The following is a 12,984-nucleotide window of genomic DNA, read 5'->3' on the forward strand; positions in this document are numbered from 1 at the left end:
CTGCTTTTATTCAAATTTAACTCGCGAAAGGCTTATTTGCAGGTAAGCGATACGACCTTGAGGCGTGTATTTACTAATCGTTCTTGAACCAGCGAAGTTCACTTCGGACCAAAGAAGCCTCGATTGCTAAGAAAACAGAACTCTCCAGGTCCAGCTCCAAGGCCCATGCGGAACATTTATAAGGAGTCTTTCCGCGTGTGTTTTCAGAGTGCATCAAGTCCATATGCATAGTTTCAGAGAGCGAACGAAGTCGTGCAGGAGTGAAATGCGGCAAACGGATACTGATGAGGAACAGACCAAAAAGGCCTCCACATTCATATGTATCGATATAAAGTAGCAGAGATCGGTATCTTCTATAGCAGCTCGCCTTTTCACCCTTTTCTCCTCAAAGCATCGATGCCTCATCGACTTAAACCCCCGATACCTCATCGACCTTTTTCAAAAACCCCCAAAACACCAACTTTCTAAAGACCACGTTTTATTTTCGTAAAAACCCCTCCTATACCTCATCGACGGTTTTCACAATTTTAAAAACCGGGGTAAAAAAGCAACAGAAAAACACTTTCACCCTCTTTTCCACTTCCCAGACCAGCAGGGACTTTCCTTAGAACTCCAGATGTCCAAAACGTGACTTCCTCGTGATTTCCACGTGAAGTCCCAAACACAAAAGGGAAATTCCCTCGGGGACTTTCCACTTTCGGAAAAAGTAGCTCGGGAGAAAATGAAGAAAAATGAAATAAATTTTAAATGAAGATTAAACGATACGTACATTTAATCTAGTTTATGGCGCGCAATCGCCGAAGTTTTGCCGGGCCGTCCCTTCACCGTGGTCAAATTGTAAAAGTAAATAATAAACAAGACGGTCCCTTACCATGCGTGAGACACCTGGAGGCGGATATCTTTCACTGGCTGCAACGATTCTGTCACGCGTCGAAAGGCATGCGTTTGGCCGAAAGTTGTTAACGTAACAGCATGCGGTTTTTCTTCATCTAGTGGTGCCTCGCTGGCACGCACATGGTCACACTGCAAATCAGCAGACTTTTTCCTGCAGTCTGTCGAAGAAAAACCTTTCCCTTTCACCTCCCCTTGCAACCACCAAGTAAGGACTTGCTGGTTCTGTCTGTTGAGTTCAGGATTTCTTCCGGGAGGGGGCGTATCAGCCCCAACGAAACGAGGCTACAGATTTGAACAATCGAGTCATTTATGTCATTTTGGGGTTAGCATGCGTGAGTTCTCAGTAATGTTAAGGGTTAAAACATTTAAGCTGTCGTGCCACATGGTCGTTGCTGATCTTATGTTTTGTTATTAATGGAAGTTTGAGATAAATAATGTAATAGTTACATTAAAGATTAAAGTTAACAAACAGGCAGCGCCCCAAAGGTTTTTGACAAACAAGATTAATTAATCAGTTAATGTTATCGATGTTTACTTAATAGATCTTCGTGAACAATTAATACATTCTCTAATATGTAAAAGTAGAAATAAATTTGTCGTTCAGAATTGTTCCGAGACCTTGAATACAAAGAAATTAACCAAAGATTTTATTATAATTTTTTTTAACAAGTAACAGAATAAAAAAAAAGAACTCCCGAACCCCTGATACATTACGCTATTGTTACCGGCGGGCGTATTTGAAAACTTTCGCCAAGTTTGTAAAAACCAGTACAGTCTTGACCCAGCAAATTATTACACCTCGCCGGGGCTGTCGTGGGACGCGCTTTTAAAACGCTCTGGCATCGGACTGGAGCTTTTGACAAATATAGATAAACATCTGTTTTTCGAAAGAGCCAAAAGAGGCGGCATTTATAGCGTAGGGGCTAAGCACTACGCTAAAGCGAATAATTCCGAATTAAAACACTACGATCCAAATAAGCCAACGTCACACATCATGTTTTTAGCTGCAAATAATTTATACGGCTGGGCCATGAGCCAGCGTTTGCCTTTTAAACATTTTCGATGGGTCCAAGAGGTAACCAAATTTACCCCGAGTACATTTCGAAAATTTCCCCAAGGGCGTCTAAAGGCTACGTTCTCGAAGTGACTTTGGACTATCCGCAGCACTTGCACAACAAACACAACGATTTTCCTTTGGCACCTGAAAATATTTCCATCCCAAATGACTGGTTCTCAGAATATCAAAAAGACTTGATAGCAAACGGTGAGCGAGTTACTTCGATAGACAAGCTCGTATTTACTTTGAGCGTCAAGCACAATATGAAGTGCACTATCGCACTTTACAGAAATATCGGGAACTCGGTCTGGAGTTAAAACGAGTACAACGAGCAATGTCGTTTAAACAAGCGCCTTGGATGAAAAGTTACATGACAAAAATATCGAGCTGCGTAAATTAGCCAAGTCTGATTTCGAAAAGGACTTTTTCAAATTGATGAATAATTCGGTCTTTGGCAAGACGATGGAAAACATGGGATTTCGCATAGACGGGCATTTACTGAGAGACTTACACGACGCTGACATATATATTGAGCTAACTTTTAAACCAAACTATAAAGCAACTACGGAGTTTAAGGAATGTGATGTTTCATTCGTCGAAACGTATCGCATAAAAACAAAGTTTAATGTACGATGTCTATTACAATACGTTAAAAGCAGATTTTGGTTCAGACGGTGTCTATTATACACAGACACGGCAGCCTGCTCGTTCAGATTAAAACTGACGATTTAACCAAGTACCTGCGCAAAAAGCGCAAGTTGTTTGATTTTAGGAATTATCCACAGGATCATAAACTTTACGACCCAAAAAATAAAAGGGTCATTGGTAAAATGAAGGACGAATTTGGAGGCAAAACAATTTCGGAAGTCGTCTGCATCAGGCCAAAATGTACTCGATTTAAACCAATAGACAAAGGAGTTACAAAAGTCGTACCTCAAAAACGGTTAACCCACGAGGCTTAGAAAAGCACCGTATTTGAAGAAATGCAGCATTTTAACAAACAGCAGCTATGCAGATCGGATAAACATTTGCTTTTTACAGTGTCCCAGAATAAGTAAGTCTTTCGCCCTTGGACACAAAGCGTTATTCATTATCAGACGGAATTGGCACTTTAGCATACGGTCATTATAAAGCAGTTCAAGCTGGCGGTAATTCTGTGTCGTCTGGTATCACTTGAAGTTCTTTCTTGCCGAAATTCCGCTTTGGCCCGTTTAATAAATAATATAAAGTGGGACCCGTTTTTACACGCTTTCCGTTTACCCATTTAAATTAGCTCGTGCGTTTCTCAACTTGGTGAGCGTCTACAGACCAGACGGGATCTGTAGCCCTTTTAATGGTTCCACCTACCTGCTCACCGGCGTGGTATAAATATTTTACCAACACGTCTGAAGCGAGTTCTTTTTGGCGAACTTCGCTTTTATCGAGTGCTTGTTTCACTTGATCCAATATGACAGCGTTTACTGGTTCTTTGTCAATCAACCGAGTCTTTTCTTCGTTTAACCATTTAAACACTTAAGGCAGACGGGCAATCTTTTGTAAATTTGTTTGACAGCTTCAGATGTCTGTTCAGCCGTTTTACTAGTCAAAGGCTAAGCCTCTTTGAATCTTGACTACTACGATTAAAGCGTATTTAAAAATTTTACGATTTACTTGATCCCAGGGCAAGTATAACACGTCCGATTGATGCGCGTCGGTCGTTTTGACAAGCTCGTTTGCAACATTGTAGGTCTTGGCACGTAGTCGGGCGCGGGCAAATAAATTTGCCAAATTGCCTGCTTTTTTAACCAGGATCTAACAGCCGACTTGTCTGCACCTGTCCTTTGACTCAAGTGATTTACGGCACTTTCACCTCACCAGCAGCCTTGGGGACTGAAAAACAATTTTGAAAATTCCTTTTCCATTTAAATAAACCTAACTAAACTGATACACTATAAAACCGACCAAGGCCTTTCCACTTATAATCCATATAAATTCACGAACCTTTTGATCTTCAGAAGGTTCATAAAAATCGGATAATTTGGGTTCTGGAGGCAATGGTAACACCTGTTTACCTGTCATGTCGGCATAGGCGCGTATCGCCTCGTTCACGTTTACAAAAGTCTGCTGACTTGCACGTTCCTGCCGCATACGCTCGTTTAAAAAGTCTAATATGTGCACGCTATTTTGTTCCCAGTCTTGTTTAGCTTGTGCCAATTGTTCCAACGCGAGGTCGTGTCGTTTACGTTCCTCGTCTTCTTTGTTTTTTTTTCAGACTGTTTAATAAAAAAAAATTGAGCCTGTAAATGCCAGAGCGTTGACTATCGCTCCACCGATCATCATTAAAGCACTCGCCATTTTAAAATACATAAATTAAAAACATGAATCGAGAAATTAATGACCAATTGGCAGGAATTCAAGCCAATCAAACAAACATGCTCGGCGACATGCAAGCAGATTTGAGCCATCACAGAGACATGCTCTTAAACATCCAAAATATATTTGCCGACACGGAAGCTGAACGTTTCGCAAGCGAAATCACTTAACTAATACGAATATCTATTTTTCGCAGCCGGTGTCTAAGATTTTGATAGTTGATTTTTAAAAACCTCAATTATAAAATAGTATATATTAAGAAATATGTCACAACAGTACCATAAAAAATTAAACCCAAGTTTCCGATTAAAAGTGCCTCGCGCCATCAAAGGCAAAAGACGCGAAGTCACAATCACACATAATTGCAATCGCAGCAGGTCAAACATTAAACGTAAAATTCCGTAGAATAAAAAACAAAGATCAGCAAAATCTGTAGCGACGCTATTAAAATTACCATTGGCCGCTGGTTGAGCAGCTCTAAACAGAACGATAAGAAATATGATCGATATGAACCCAAAAAATTATTGAAAGAGAATTTCTCCGGGAATTAATCGACGAGGATGAATATTGCTATTATAACGACTGTAATGTTAAAATACAGTTTATTGAGCGCAAGGACAATCAGGCCACGATCAAAAGGCTTGACACGTCCATTGGACATGTGAAATGGAATTGCGTAATTTGCTGTCTGAAATGCAATTTAATGAAAAAGTGTGACATGATTGACGAGTCTACAAATTTATAGGAAGATAATAGGTATTCATAATTGCTTAAAATTTGGTGTAGCCGGGCTTTTAATAGTCTGGCTACACTAAATGTTTATTTCGTTATAATTAAACATTAACAATGCTCAATTAATCCAAATAGTTATCGAGCTAATTATAGCAGTTAATTTAACGTATTATACCCTGGGATATTTACGCGTAAAATACACGTTTAACAAATTTAAAGATTGTATATTACAATCACGATATCAAAACAATCCTCAGCGAGTCAAGAGTCGAATCCGCAAAATCAGTCGAAAATAAGCCCAACGTAAAAGACCGTTTATGCTTGGTCATAGCCTCTGGCGAGTCCAAAAAATATTTGGGTAATGAATATTTAATCAAAGAAATCGAATTTTTAACTCAGGCAGACCAGGAAAAATTATTTAATTTATAAGAGCCGCGTTTTGGCAAAGAGATTGTAAATACAGTGTCACTTGGAAATGCGATTTGATACGCGCCTTTTACACATTGCTACACCGGTAGAATTGTTAGGTTTCAACGTTGATTTGAAATCTGAAGAAGATTTATCCAAAGATTTAAACAACGACCCCATCATTAGCCAAATGATGAGTCACTTTTTAAGCGAGCTTTGTTATAAATACGGGATTTACCTTTCACCCTTGGTGGCCACTTTAATAACGACGAAGCATTTAGCCATTAATAAAAACACGGTAAATCCTGTACTCGGTTGCCAGTTTTGCGGAGCCAGAAGGGAATTTCCCCCCTTTTTTTCTCCTTAATGGTTTTAGGGGGGTTTTCGCCCTTCTTAGAATGGCAAAGTCACCGACGTAGGTGGTTTGTTTGGCGTGAATTTCATTCAGGGACCGCAAATTGACCTCGGTTTAAAGGCACTGTATTCTTATTTACGACACTTATGGGAATGTGCCGGAAGGAAAGGCTGATCCCTTCCTTTGTCGGGGGAGTCACTAGATTATTAAGGGCCAAATTAAGAAAAGCCATTTCGTACTCACTAATTTCTGCCGTTTGACATAAATAGCTGTAAGTGGTTGTTGCAAATGCTCATTAGTTGCCCATTATTCCAGCAACCCAGTGTAAGCCCAAGTCGGGCCGCACCTCGTGGAAATTGGTGTCCGATCCCAGCGTTTGATGGCTAGCCCAAAGTTATTGTATGCTGGAGTAAATCCTTGCTAATTTGTTCATGAAAGTTGGGTAATTTTGCATTCTGCCAGTTGTAATTGCTGTTTGAATTTGCATATCGAAGGCTTTGTACCGAGCAGGTACATTCCAGTATTAATTTACCGCTCCATGTGCTTTGGGCGGAAACAAATGCTGATATGATAATTGCTTTCATACATTTTGCTGATGGCTCTATGTATTTGCTGATATGAGTTGCTGTTCCGCGTCACCAGGCTCGGGCGGGAACAATTGCTGACATTTGCTGATTGTCATAGTACCGGTACTTTTGCTGATATGTGCTGCTGTTCCGCGTCACCAGGCTCGGGCGGGAACAATCTCTGTAATTTTTGCTGAATAGCTACACTTTGCTTGAAACGCAATGTAAGATATACTTGCAGTTCCGCGTCACCAGGCTCGGGCGGGAACAATCTCTGTAATTTTTGCTGAATAGCTACACTTTGCTTGAAACGCAATGTAAGATATGCTTGCAGTTCCGCGTCACCAGCTTCGGGCGGGAACAACCTGAACTGTGTCAAGTTCAATAAACGGCTGCTCAGGCCAATCGACACAAAAGTTGGAATGCGAGTGTCCACCTGTCCCTGAGTTCAGTTCTCTGGTCCTGTGCATGCGGGGATAAAAGAACATGGACACGGAACAAGAGAAAACGACAGCACCGAACCAGCCCCGAGCCCGGTAAAGAGTCAGGTACAGATTGTGACTAAAGTTAAAAATCCCAAAAGGGTCGAACAGAGTAAAAGACTGGCCAAACACAACAAAAAAGATGAAACAGTAATTGGCCAAAATGAAATTAGACGAGCCCGGAGCCGAAATAAAGTCAGGAAATAAAATTTATAAAAGCGTTTCCGAAAATTTAATTTTATCTGGCTTGGCAATTGCAACACTCGCGTGTTTAAATTTTTGAAAACTAAGTCAACGCCCTCAAAAGTTTAAACTCTTCAAGCACCGCAAAAAGTTAAAACGACTGTACCAGCACCCGAAATCCTATACATGGAATAATTTTTAAAGCAGGTAAATTTAAAAAATCAAGTTTTAAAAACCGTATATATTAACCCTAACATTCCCCAGTCCTCCAACAGGTAAAGGATTGAGGACTGTTAGGGTTAAGAATGAGTAACGCTAAAGCTATAGACGTAAACGGCATTGCCAATACGGTTTATCACGGCGTCGTTGTCAGTGTAATTTCCATGGTATGCGCCATGCTGATCAATAAGCTATTTAAAATTAAACCACCTGATTTAAAGAAGATATCAGACAAGAACACAATACAATTGACCGCAGTGTCAATCGGTGCATTGGCTACAAAGGGCTGGCTCGTGTCACAGGGCATTTTGCCCGCAAGTTTACCCACCGCTTAAAGTTAAAAATAAGAATTGTTTTTTTTATAAAGTAAAATGGCAGATGGTGGATTTGACCCTGAAGTAATACCCCTACTGAACAGAGGGGAAGCAAATTTAGCATACGACGAAAATCAAAATTTTGAAGACTCTTTTCGCACTGTAGAAATTGACAGTAAACTCGATACAACGTCTTTTATTTACGGCTCGGTCAGGCCAAAATTAACCGTTGATCCTAGGCCAGACACATTAGACCTGAGTACGCGGGCATTTCAAACCAGTCCAAGGGTTAAGAGCTTTTACGCCTATTACAGGGATCGATCGGACGTGCCAAAATTGCCCCAGCACGAAATTTTTGAATATCGAGAAAATAGAGGCTTCTTTTTTCACGGGCGGATGAATATCCTAAGAAATACTACTAACGAGTAAAAAGAGCCCCGGCACTTTAGTAAATTTGGAAAACTATAGCCAACCCTGCCAGGGCTGATGGGTATTCGGGAACGGCATTTGTGAGGGACATTTTGGGATTTAAAGATTATGGCTGGCCAAAGTTTAAAAACGACTAGACCAGAAACAATAGCCGCGGAAGAATTACATGACACGGTTGAGCAAGTGAGCAAAATCGTTCAAGACGTTACAGAAAACACACCAGTACAGACTGACCCAGAAGGATTAAATTTGCCAGAATTGAAAGCTCTAAATAAATTGTTCCAGACGACTAAAGGCGCGCTAAGTTTTAATCAGGGCGAATTGGATTAGTTGAACGAAAAAATTCAGCAAGTTAAAAATGAATTGGACGAAGCTGCGACAGATGCCAAAAGGGCGGAACTTTCGGAACAATCGGACGATTTACAAGTTGAAAGACGTCGCAGATTAGAGCTTATAAATACAGACACAGATAAAATTCGAAGTCAAATAAACCGCATTAAAGATAAGATCGAAGCTGTAATGGACAAGGATTTGACATTGGGCGAAAATATTAGGGTGTTGTTCAGAGAACAGGGCATTACGATAGTTAGCGTCAGTACCATAGTAGCTAGTGTGGTTGCCAGAGTAAGGGCAGCAGGCGAGCCAGCGCCGGAACCCGAGCCCGGGCCTAAGCCAACACCGGCACCGCCGTCTAAAGTCGGTATAGGGGATTGGGTAAAACGGTAATTACAGGAAAAAAGATAATCGATGGCAATTGTTAGACTTGGTAAATGCTTTGAAAAAACTGGGCTTGAAAGCTTTAAGTTGGCTCTTTAATGTTTCAAGTAAAGTAGTCGGTTGGATCGCCGATCATGTCTGGACTTTGTTTTTAGCGGCGGGTTATCTAATTTTGACTTTTGTACAAAAAACATAGGTTAATAAATAATTTTAGGCAAAAAATATCCCCCTCTTCAAATTTGAAGAGGTTTTTTCTCATGCCTTTTACGTTTTCGCTCAAGTTAAAAACTTTATACAGCATAAAGCCAATCACACCAACGGCGATGGCTCCTATAGTTTTTCTTCGTTGTGTATGTCTAACGGTTTCCTGAGAGTGGGTGTTAAAATTAGCTTTTTATTTGGAAAAGGAGTTAAAATCGGCTTTACATTTGGAAAAGGAGTTAAAATTGGCTTTACATTTGGAAAAGGAGTTAAAATTGGCTTTACATTTGGAAAAGGAGTTAAAATTGGCTTTACATTTGGAAAAGGAGTTAAAATTGGCTTTACATTTGGAAAAGGAGTTAAAATTGGCTTTACATTTGGAAAAGGAGTTAAAATTGGCTTTACATTTGGAAAAGGAGTTAAAATTGGCTTTACATTTGGAAAAGGAGTTAAAATTGGCTTTACATTTGGAAAAGGAGTTAAAATTGGCTTTACATTTGGAAAAGGAGTTAAAATTGGCTTTACATTTGGAAAAGGAGTTAAAATTGGCTTTACATTTGGAAAAGGAGTTAAAATTGGCTTTACATTTGGAATGGGATCCGGCTTTCAAATTTTTGGACGAGGTTCTTTTTCGTCAAAATTGCTAGCTGAAACACCGTCAGCGTTTAAACTCGGCACGTAACCCGTCTGCATGTCTGTAGTCGCAATTTGTAAATTGTTATTGTAGCCTTCAAATATTCCGATGCGTAAGTCCATTTCGGAAGGCACCAAATATAAACCAGGCGCGACTATGAAATTTAGAGGCGTTTCAGTGTATTTTAGAGAATCTTGAAATCGGTTTATACTTTGTTTGAGGTCGGGTTCCGAATTCACTAAAGACTCCACTATGGTAATAAATTGCCGTTGAGCGTCTAATCCGGTGCTGGGGCTAAAACGCTGGTTTTGGTCTGAGCCTGAGCTCCCAGTAACTCGAAAACGTAAGCTCGAATCGATTCGTTTACTTTTGTGATGCCACGTCTGTCAAGCTACTCTTTTTAGGAATAAAATCTCACCAAGCCAATGTAACTGTGTCCAATTGTGGGATCCAATTGACTGTGTATGTACTCACGTGACCAGAGCCTTGACAGAGAATGTTTTCCTATGGTATGCCGATGTAAAAATATGATGTGAATATTGACAATAATGGATTTGTATACTCCTGTTTTTTCTTAACCACATTGTGATTATGCTAATGTTTATGAAATGAATTAAGACTCAAAAAGGTTCTTCGAAGTTGAAGAATTTATATTTGAATAGAACTGAATAAAAAGGTAATAAAGAGAACCAAGATTTATTTAATACGGTTTATAGATTCGGACTTTTATCTATGATTTTCGTAGCGTATAAGATTTTGATAACCAAACTACTGCTCAAACGTTAAGATGAATTTTTTTGCCGTTTATGATTCTGTGATCTCGTTGTTTTAGCTTGTGACCAATTCTTGTATCATTGTTGTTTGTTTTATTAAGAAGTCGTTAGGTAAAACTCAGCGCTCTGCGCCAGTAATCGGAATATAATGATGCAAAACATTAGTTTGCAACTTGTATACCGTACTGCCGTCTACTGGAATGCCATTATCATAAACATAAAAATCCGAATCGACAAGATAGATTCTCTTTGGCTGCTTGTTTGCTTGATAGTTTTTGACTTCTCTATTTGCCTCTCTGAAAGCTTCAAAGCTCAAAATCTGACCTAACGGACAGCAGGTTAATTAATCTTTCCTTCAAGCACTGGCGCGTCTTGAAAAACGATGGTTATTGCTTGACCCAAACTCTGAGAAAACCATCATTTGTTAATCTTTTACCTATCAATATTTAGCGTCTTTGTATTCAGGTCCGGTAAACTTGTCTTCAGCTTAAACCAATGATTTAGATTTTGAATTAATAACGGTATATATAATACGTTCGCGTATAAACATTCAGAACGGCTGTGGAATTCCTACCGTAAATGTCGCGATTTTAATAAATGAGCATACAGTAATACATGTGTTAAAAAGCGAATGAAAAACTTTCCCGAAGTTAAATTCGTGGTCAATATCCTCCCTTGCCACACCCATTTCAACCGAGGAAGGAAAAACGTGTCAGAGATAAATTCAATAAATCAGCAGGACATGTAGTGACTACTGTAACGACTGCTTACTTCATCCTTACATCAAGCACTTTTAAAGCCAATTGACTAGAAACTTCAGGAATGTTTAAATTTTCTGAATTGTCATAATATCGTTTAAAAAAGGATTATGACGACACCTAAATTCCAATTTTCCTATATCATGATGAAATTCATCAAATTGAAAAAAGTCATGATTAACAAACTTTATCAGCTTGTGTCGTTGAGGTGGCGAAAACACATCTTCGTTAATTAAAACAAGCTCTCACCAATGTGAAATATATTTGAAGTGCAGTCAGGCGTATTACTGTTTTAAACTACGAATGCTGGTATTTATTTGTTCACGCTCTGGTACATTGCAGTTATAGGGCAACTCCTCTATAAGGTCACAAACGTTTAATACCCAAGTCATGCGCAATGACATACAATGACGTCATTTCGAGGTTATGAGTTTCCCCCTTTAAAGCCCAAGTCTGGGCAGCAAACTTTTACCTACTTTAGGGAACACAAAAAATCTGCGGTGGGCTTCACGCGTGACTGCTTCACAATAGTCAGTACTGCTGGGGAATCTACAACCTTCATCGTACGTATTGCCGGTATTTGTCGACCATATTTCCGTGTGTTGTACATGTTGGTTTGGTTGTGAATATTGTATGGCTACACCCAGGGAAATCAAATTCATAAGTGGATTTTACTCGCTTTCTGAGTGATAGTTGAAGTTCATCAGCCCAACAACCTGTACAGGAATTTATAGAAAGTCGTAAGTGAACATTTAGCCTAGTAATATATATGTGTCGATTCAGTAATGCTTCAGTAACAAACGGCAAATTCTAATCTGAACAGGGTTTTTATTTAGTCTCAAACTTAATAATACAAACCAATTCTTTTCATTTCATATTCTTTTTACCGCACAGTTTAATGAAGATTATTAATTTCTTGTCTTTCTAGTGTTGGCGTCAATTTTGTTACTATGGCTACCTCACTTGTTTACCTTCCATATTGGCTGGTACTCGGCGTACTTCTCGTCGCGTTGCCTGCTTGCCACTCACAGAATGAACGAGTTGTGCGTAGGGTTGGATCACCCTACCGGCGAAGCTACAGTTTAGGCGGTACGTTCACTGATTTTAGTGTTATGCTGAATTAACCAAACAAATGGCTTTGTTTTAAGGAAGCCACATGTTTTTAGGAAACAGGTTTTTCGAAAAGAGTTACGAGGGAACTTCTAGCAACATTACATTAATTACCCTAATGCAAGAAATTGGAGGAAGGTGGACAGCAAATTGTTGGGAAGGGGGAGATGACCTACCCAGCTATGGACATTTGAAAAGGGAGGGGTGGGGGGAGGCTGACACCATATGACAGTGTAGAAAGGCAACGTTCTTCATATGTACTTCTGCAATATGTATGCCATTCTTGAGAAACGTTACATGTACATCAGAACGCAGTGGCTTTTTGAACAGTTTGGAAATGTATGTTCAATGCACACAATTATGGATAAATTGTCAAACGCATGATCTACCAGTATTGACATGCATTTGCGTAACAGAATTATCTTTTGTTTTCAAAACGATGATTTAAAATGAAAACGTCGTAATAGTTGACATTTCATTTTTTATGATGACGTAAATTTCATTAAAGAAGCTCTTTGTAAAGTGTTCCATTCATTGAAGAAGTCTATAGTGAAATCCGGTTGTACTTATTGATGTCCACTCTTCTAGGAGAGGTATGAATTTAACATAAAACAGTCAGAGTGAAACATAGGTCCGTGGAACAATTTCCCACTTCATGGCATTCTTGAAGTAACACTTTGACATTTCATCTTTGCAGAAGTCTCTGGTTCATACATGACACTGGGACCAAATTCTTCAATGGTCAGCGACAAATATTACCGCACCTTAACGTTATTCGAGGGCCGTCTCTTTGTAATCCC

The 12,984-nt window shown here is 39.5% G+C and overlaps 1 long non-coding RNA gene across 1 annotated transcript; it reads left to right on the top strand.

Moving 5' to 3' along the window:
• The first annotated feature begins 11,634 nt into the window (after positions 1–11,634).
• LOC147798989 (uncharacterized) lies at positions 11,635–12,978 on the top strand. The gene is made up of 3 exons (XR_015425350.1): positions 11,635–11,814; positions 12,003–12,163; positions 12,882–12,978. It is a non-coding gene; the product is annotated as an uncharacterized LOC147798989 (long non-coding RNA).
• The last annotated feature ends 6 nt before the right edge of the window (positions 12,979–12,984 follow it).

This window comes from Acanthaster planci, linkage group LG05 (genome assembly GCF_054643075.1).
Source record: "Acanthaster planci isolate LZ-2023a linkage group LG05, COTS_SCS, whole genome shotgun sequence".
NCBI classification, from domain to species: domain Eukaryota; kingdom Metazoa; phylum Echinodermata; class Asteroidea; order Valvatida; family Acanthasteridae; genus Acanthaster; species Acanthaster planci.